Raw genomic sequence first — 7,929 nt, 5'->3', positions numbered from 1 at the left:
AAAAGTTGCCACCCACTAATAAAGGCAAATTGGTTAATACCGACAACTTCCTCAATGACAACCCACAATCTTTTGGTAAGCAGCTTAGAAAGAATCTTATAAAGAGATCCAAGAAGACTGATAAAATGGTAATCATTCAAGGTGATAGGGTTTTTACTTCTTGGGAATAAAAGTAATAAAGAAGGAATTGAGCTCTCTTTCCATGATTGCACTCTCATAAAAATTATTCATTAACCTCATGACATCAATCTTACTAACTGCCCATTGACTTTTGGTAAAGCTAAAATTAAAGCCGTCTAGTCCCCAAGGGTTTATTCTCGTCACAACTGTCAATAGTGTCTTAGACTTCTTCTTTTGTGATTTTTCCTCAATAAACGTGGCAGTTTGGACTTTCAATTTCACATGGCCACAATTGAGTTCCTTAAGTTTAGCCATTGATTTCTGTTCATAAAGTCTCTCAAAGTGACAAGCCACCATCTCTTTGATACCTCTTAGGTCTGTAAACTCCTTACTTTGGCAGAAAACTTTTCAATTTGATTAACTCTCCCTCTAGTCGTGGCCATGTTATGGAAATAGTGAATGTTCCTGTTATCTTCAAGGAACCATTTTATGTGAGCTTCCAACTGCCAAGAACACTCATTCTTCCTATAAAGTTTACATAATTCACTTTTTAGCTCAGTTAATTATTTACATTTATAAGCATTATGCCTCTATTGTGACATATCAACCACTAAATTCTGAATATCAAATTCCAAGCAGTAGATTTTGTCATCCACAACTCCTATAACCTTCTTCTGCCATTAGTTTATTTTCTGTTTGGTTCCTTTCAACTTGTGCCATATAGTCACCCTTTTGTTCCTTAGACAATCCGTTTCTCACCATGCTTCAACAAACATGTCATTAAAGCTTGCCTCTTCCAGCCAATAATTAAAAAATTTTGAAGGGTTTGGGTCCCCAATTAACCTCATTGATACAAACTGTAATGGGATTTTGATCCAACAAAGAGCATGGAAGACAACATTGTTTGAGGGTTGGGAAGTTCTTAGTGACATCGAGGCATTGTGAAGACATCAGAGCATTGTGAAAACACCAATCGTGGCAAGGTTTGAAACCCACTAAGGTGAGCAATGGCCAAAATTTCACTTTGGTTGGCTAAACCAAAGATACTAAAATCTCTTACTTTTTTCAAAAAGATTTAGAGAAAATAAGCAATCATGCTTATTAAAGAAAATATTCTTTATTAATTCTCAACTTGAATGTGCATAATGATTAACCTAAGAGAGCTTTATATAACTATTCCTAGGGAAGATAGTCTTCTAACTTTCCCATGTGGGATTATTACAATTCCTACATAAAAATAGATAAGGCAATAACTTAACTTAACCTAAACTTCCTTGGAGTATAAATAAAGTAAAAAATAACTTAACCTAATCTAACTTAATGCGCAAGTAACATAAATAATATACTCCTGTATCATTCTCTCTAAATTGGAGAAAAAATCACCTTCAAGAACCATGTCGTATTCATTTTCTCCATAGTAAGGAGAGAGATTACCCAGGTTGAAAGTAGAAGAAATTTCATAATCTCCAGGAAGCTCGATCTTGTAAGCATTCTCATTAATACGTTTCAAGACTCGGAATGGTCCATCAACTCAAGGAGATAAGTTTGCACGAGACTTAGGAAAATGTTCTTTCCTCAAGTGAATCCACACTAAGTCTTATTCCTTAAAACTAGTTAGCTTTTTATGCTTGTTGGCTTGCTTTTAATATCTAGCAATTTGATGAACAATCTTTAATCGGACTTCTTTATGAAGCTTTTTAATTTGCTTAGCACGTTCTTCAACATTAGCACTAAATTCATGAGTAGTTGGTAACATAGGAAGGTCTAAAAGACTAAGAGAGCGTTTTCCATATATTACTTCGAATGGACATCTTCGAGTGGTTTGGCTTACAAAACTATTGTAAGAAAATTTTGCTTGTGCTAACAAGATCCCATTGTTGAATATGTTTGCCCACAAAGTTTCTCAATAGGTTTCCCAAACTTTTGTTAACCACTTTTGTTTGACCATCTGTTTGAGGGTGACTTGCTGAACTAAATTGCAAGCAAGTTTCCATATTCCTCCAAAGAGTTCACTAGAAATGACTCATGAACTTCACATCTTGATTTAAAGTAATGGCTTTGGGAATTCCATAAAGACATACAATTTCGTTGAAATACAAATAAGTTATGTGAGAAACATCATTTGCTTTATGGCATGGCACAAAATGAGCCATTTTGGAAAATCTATCAACAACCACCATTACAGAGTCCTTTTGCCTTTGGGTCCTAGGTAAACCCAAAACAAAATCCATACTTACATTTACTCAAGGAGCTTTAGGAATGGGTAACGGTATATACGTACCTGTGTTTTGATTTGCAAGATTGGCAATGTGGCAAGTACAACACCTTTGAATATGTCAAATGATATCTTGTTCCAGCTTAGGTCAATAAAATTTTTCCTTCACAAAGTCAATGTTTTGTCTTTCCCAAAATGTCACGCTAATCCTCCCTTATAAACTTCCCAAATAATAGATTAGCATAGAAAACATTGAGGGATACAGAATTGGTTACCTTTGAAAGGATACCCTTCTTGTTGGTGAAATTGTCGGTAAAGATGTTGAGAACTAGACTTCCATATCTCACTAAATTCAAGATTTTTCTCATACAATTCTTTCACAACTTCAAAACCAATAACCTTTAATTACAAGGCAGATAGAAAAGTACAGTGACAACTGAAGGCATTAGCTACCTTGTTTTGCACACTTGATTTGTTTTTTAGGAGAATTGGAAAAGCCTGAGGAAACTCACTCCAAGCTGCATGTCGACAATTAAGTTGTGTTAGGAGTTGACATGTTTGAGGGCTTTGTGGTCAGAATACAAGACGAATTCCTTTGGTAACAAATAGTGGCTTTAATGGTCCAGGGCTCAAATAACAACATAAAACTCTTTATCATATGTTGAGTATTTCAACTTTGCATCATTGAGTTTCTCATTAAAGAAGGCAAGTGATTGTCCTTCTTGAGATAGAACAACACCAATACCTACATTGGAGGCATCACAATCAACTTTAAACACCAAATCAAAATTCAAAAGTACAAGCATGGGAGCCTTAGTAATCCTCTCTTTCAATTCCTCAAAGCTATGTTGTGCCTTGATACTCCATATAAAACAATCTTGCTTGAGGCATTTAGTAAGTGAACAACAATAAAATTGAAATTTTTGATAAAACGTCAGTAAAAAAAGGTCAATCCATGAAAGCTTCAAGAGTCATGAAGTGACTTCAGAACTGGCGAATTGATAATAACATTAACTTTGATTTGGTCCACTTGAATTCCTTAGCTTGACACAACATATCCCAAGAAGATAACTTTGTTTGTCATAAATTCACACTTCTTTAAGCTAGTAAAAAGCTTTCTCTTAAATTACTTCAAAGATCTACTGTAAATGTTCTAAATGCTCTTTTTGACTTCTATTATACATTAAAATGTCATTAAAATAAGCCACAACAAACTTCTTAATAAAAAGGCAGAATATTTGGTTCATTAGGTGCATAAAGGTGCTAGGTGCATTAAAGAGGCCGAATGGCATAACTGTCTATTCATATAACCCATCACGAGTTTTAAATATGATTTTCCATTCATTTCTAGGTCGTATTTGAATTGGTGATGACCACTGCGTAGGTTGATCTTAGAGAAATAATAACACCATGCAATGGATTAGCAAATCATCAAGTCTAAGAATAGGAAACGATACTTGATGGTGATTTTATTCACGGCACGACTATCAATGCACATATGCCATGTTCTATCTTTTTTGGAACTGATAAAGTAGGAACAACAAAAGGGCTAACACTTTTTTTTATTGGGCTGTTCTCTAAAAGTTGTTTGACTTGATGTTGTAACTCCTTATGCTCTTGCAGACTTATATGATAAGCAAGCTTGTTTGGAATTATAGAACTAGGGATGAAATTGATGGCATGTTAAATAGCTTGCATTAGTGGTAGTACATGTAAAATCTCATCAAGTACAACATCACATAATTCCTCAATTATGGGCTTGACATCCTTGGATAAGGATAAAGATACCTCATTCTCCTCACAAACTAATAAGAGGTATAAAAAGCTTGACTCTTGATAAGCTTTGTTTAGGCTAGACATAGCGATGAGTGTTTTATCTTCCTCTTGTCTTTTTGGGTGATTTTCTGGCTTTAGTAGAGTTAACATAATTTTCAATCCATCCTTGATGAAAGAATAAGTATTTTTGTATTCGTCATGGTGAGCTTGATAATCATATAGCCATGGGCGTCCCAACAATAGATGGCATGCATCCATTAGGATAACATTATATTAGACTTCATCTTGATACTTATTTCCAATAGAGAATTGAACACAACACTTTGTTACCTTAACTTCATTTCCTTTTCTTAGCCCTTACAGCTTGTAAAGATGAGGATGTACTTCACTTAGAAACTTTAACTTTTCCACCATGTAGTTGGCAACAATGTTTTCACAGCTTCCACTATCAATAATGACATTGCAAACCTTCCCTTAGGATGTGCACCTTGCATAGAAGATGTTGTGGCAAAGCCAACTTTCATCTTTAGTCATTGTAGTAGTGTTGAGGTTGCGACGAATAGTAAGAGCTTCTCCATGGTCGGCAACAGCCTCTTATGCTCATCTTCATTAAATATTTCTAGTTCATCCTCTATTTCTTCCATGATAGGTTTTTTCATAACTTTTTCTTCTATTAGGGAGATAATTCTTCGATTTGGACAATCAAAAGTAATATGCCCAAATCCTTGGCATTTGAAGTACTTCTTTTTGACATTAGAAGCACAAGTAAAAGCAATTTCTTTATCATTATTGTTTATAGTTTTGGAAGAATTTACTTGTGGAGGCGAAATGGTTACTGAACTTTATCTCTCACGATTTAAAGTAAAATTTTTTTGTCTAGATGAACTCACTGAGCTTTTTGTGGTCGTTGTTTCTCAACCTTTAACACTGATCTGATGACATCATTTAAGTTCCAATATGGTTGTAGTTGAACAACATTCGCAATTTCAACAATGAAACCTCCAAGATAACGAGTTACAGTTTGCTCTTTAGGTTCATGGGCCTTGCACTTCATGTGAAGTTGTTCGAACTCCAATGTATATTCATCCACCAACATTGCTTTTTGCCTCAAGTTATGAAATTTAATAAAAATTTCTTGTCGATAATGCTTAGGAAGGAACTTACGTTTGAGTTCAATAATAATGTAGAAATATTCAAAAGGGGGTGAAATAGATTTATAAAAGTTCTTTTCAACAAATTCAATTTTTAATGAAGGCAAGTTTGAATACATGTTTCTCAAATTTGTTTTCACTTTAAAACATGCCCAAAGTAATTTGATAAACAAATAATGACTAAGTAAATTGTAAACAAATTTTCAAAACTCTTCAAAGTAAGATCCACAAGTTCAAGAAGTAAAAAGTAAAGAGAAAAGGCACAAAGAATTTATAAAGGTTCGGCCCTCTACATAAGTGCCTATGTCTTCTCCCTTAGCAAGCTAAAGAGTTTAATCCACTGTTGAATACATTCAATACAATGCCTTTTCAAGGATCAATTATAACCATTGCCTTTCAAGGTTCAAGCACAACCTCTAAACACTACCTTTTGAAGGCTAAGGTATAACCACTATGTCTTTTCAATGGTCAAGGACAACCTCTAAATTCTTGTCACAACCTAAACTTGAGGGCCATGATCGACACAAGGAGATTGATGGGACTTACCCTCTTAACCCATGCAAGCCTAAAAATGAACAATACAAGTCAAATACTTGAAATTATCTCATGGGACATAATCACCATGGACCCGTACATCAAACATGCATAAACATATTAAATTACGTACGATTATATAATAGTTTGCATGTTCACATGCTCAAAACACGAAAGCATCACATAGCAAAATAACATATATAGGTCATCTTGTGGCAATTACAAAGTGTAGCTATCTTGTGGCATATTTCATCATACACGTCATTTGATATAGGACATAGCAAAATATTATCCATAAATAGACAACATAATGGCTAAACCAAATAGGACTAGCAGAGTTTGACTCAAAACAAAAGGGCTGATGCCTAATGAATGTCATATGATCACCTACTAGAAACTGATTGACGTATTGGCTCTTCCTTAAAGACAGCGAGCCAAGCAACTATTGATCTGCAAAACAATTTCATCTTACATGTGTGAGTTATAAATAACTTCGTGAGCAGATACGGGGAAGGGGAATAATCTAAATGAGAAAGTGTCCATCAAAGATACTTTTAAAATAAATGCAAGTAATCCATAGTCAAAACAAATGTAAATAGCAAGGTCCAAAATTCAAAACAAATATTAAGTTCCAATTTCATAGGGTAAAAAGACCTATCAAGTCCCTGTACTCTTTAATTTTGTTCAATTTAGTCCCTATACTCAAAATCGAAGAAATTTAGTCTCAGGATTTTGGGAATTTCGTCAATTTAGTCCCTCCCCCTAACGGCATCTAATTTTGCCTTTACAAGATGACGTCAGTGCTAACGTGTCACATTTTGATGATGTGGCAATGCCACGTGGCACCGAGTGATGATGTGGCAATGCCACATGGCACCGAGTAATGATGTGGCAATGCCACATGGCAGATAAACAAATTCTAAAAAAAATTCTACTACGTCATAGGGACTAAATTGAACAAAAATATATAGTACAGGGACTAAATTGAGAAAATTGAGATGTTAAGGGACTAAGTTGAAAAAAATATTTGAAAAATATAAATATTTAAGTAGATTATTCATATGCTTATTAATAAGCCAAATATTTAAGTGTAAAAGATTTATGGTGTTAAAAATATATATATATATTTTCTTACTTTATTATTTGATTCTAGAATATGTAAATTAATTTATCCTTTTTACAAAAATTAAGTTTGAAATCTTTTTCTATAAAAAAAATTTTGAAAAAATTTCATACCTGAAGTCAAATTTAGATGAATAACTTGTTTTACGTTAAAATAAAATAATACAAAGTGACTAAATAAATTCTTTTGTCTTCTATTTATAATACTATAAAAATTTGAAATTTAATTAACTTAGTTTTTAACTTGAGTTAAAGTCAAATTAGCAAAATATGTTGATTTAGTTTTTTCTTTTAAAAATAATTGAAGAACTAATATATAAAGTTAGTGATAATTATAAAAATAATTCCTTATTCTGACTTGCTTAATTTGGACATGACAAACCTCTTATTACAATTATAGAATCTAAGCTCCACCCTTCTAATTTTTTTTATTTATTTTTGTATTTTTAATTTATTTAATATTTCAAGTTATATTTTTAAGTTGAAATTTCCTAGATTAAATACTGTATTTATAGTTGATGAATATAATTGTAAATATTTGTACCATTTTATTTTATTAATAAAATTTTTGTAGATCCAAATTAATAATTTAAATTTAAATTTAGCATAATTTGATTGTGGTATTTGAATTTAAACAAAATCGTTTGATAAGAAATTTTGAGTAAATTTAAATAAAAGGTAAATAGCGTAAGAGATGAATAATTTCAAAAGAATGTGTATTTGTAAATTGTAAAAGTTGTAACTAAATCAATATATCTATTTGAGTAAATTTAAATAAAAGGTAATTGGGTAAGAGTTGAATAATATCAAAAGAATGTGTATTTGTAAATTGTGAAAGTTGTAACTAAATCAACATATGTAATCATTTTATATTATTTTATTTTAACGTAATGCAAGTTATTCATCTAAATTTGACTTTAGATATAAAATTTTTTCAAAATTTTTTTATAGAAGGAGAATTCAAACTTAATTTTTGTAAAAAAGATAAATTAATCTACATATTCTAGAATC

At 32.2% G+C, this 7,929-nt stretch overlaps 1 non-coding gene across 1 annotated transcript; it reads left to right on the top strand.

Moving 5' to 3' along the window:
- The first annotated feature begins 7,237 nt into the window (after positions 1–7,237).
- On the top strand, positions 7,238–7,330 carry LOC148763176 (small nucleolar RNA snoR8a). Its single transcript, XR_016026090.1, has one exon. It is a non-coding gene; the product is annotated as a small nucleolar RNA snoR8a (small nucleolar RNA).
- The last annotated feature ends 599 nt before the right edge of the window (positions 7,331–7,929 follow it).

Source organism: Theobroma cacao, chromosome 4, assembly GCF_053813885.1.
Source record: "Theobroma cacao isolate CCN51 chromosome 4, ASM5381388v1, whole genome shotgun sequence".
In the NCBI taxonomy this organism is placed as follows: Eukaryota; Viridiplantae; Streptophyta; class Magnoliopsida; order Malvales; family Malvaceae; genus Theobroma; species Theobroma cacao.
The sequence above is the reverse complement of the archived record's forward strand: the minus strand, read 5'-3'. Positions and strand labels throughout refer to the sequence as shown.